This window comes from Eublepharis macularius, chromosome 5 (genome assembly GCF_028583425.1).
Source record: "Eublepharis macularius isolate TG4126 chromosome 5, MPM_Emac_v1.0, whole genome shotgun sequence".
Lineage (NCBI taxonomy): Eukaryota > Metazoa > Chordata > Lepidosauria > Squamata > Eublepharidae > Eublepharis > Eublepharis macularius.
The window spans coordinates 58,795,636-58,796,495 of record NC_072794.1 but is presented as its reverse complement, the minus strand read 5'-3'; positions in this window follow the sequence as shown (position 1 = coordinate 58,796,495).

Genomic DNA, 860 nt, shown 5'->3' with positions numbered 1-860 from the left:
CAGTCTGTGCGCACTATCTAGTGCCTACTAGGGCATATGGCAGCGGCCACCTCTGTGGTGCCTTTCGCTAGGCTGCGTATGCGCCCTCTCCAGAACTGGTTTGTGCGGAGGTACGATGCTCTGCTGCACCCTCCGTCCCTCAAATTCTCTATCCCAAGGGTCGTCCTCTCCTCCTTGGACTGGTGGCTGTCTGATGACAACTTGTTTAAGGGGACCCCTTTTGGGTATCAACACCATGACATCACGGTTACCACTGATGCCTCTCTGTTGGGATGGGGGGCTTACTGTGGTGATGTGTCTGTGCAAGATGTCTGGTCTGACAGGGAAAAGACCCTCCATATTAATGTGCTTGAACTAAGGGCCATTCGTTTCGCACTTGTGTCTCTTACAGCACTGCTGAGAAATCGTCATGTGTTGGTGCAGACGGACAACACGACTGCCATGTACTACGTGAATCATCAGGGGGGCACAGTGTCCATGGCCCTGTGCCGGGAAGCCACACTCACTTGGCAGTGGGCTATCAAGAACGGCGTGTCGCTCCGTGCTATACACGTGGCTGGGTCGGACAATGCCCGGGCAGATGCCCTCAGCAGGGTCCCTTTACTGGACCACGAGTGGGAACTGAACGTAGAGTGCGTTGGGCCGATCTTCCAGATGTGGGGTCATCCAGTGATAGACGTGTTCGCCACTGCGGCGACCACCAAGGCCCACACGTTCTGTTCCAGGGCGGGGAGCGACCCCCTCTCTATTGGGGATGCCTTCCAGTTTACGTGGACGCAGGGCTTGCACTACATGTTTCCTCCGTTCCCCTTGATTCCCAGGGTCCTGTGCAAGATAGAGGAGGACGGGACGGACTGCAT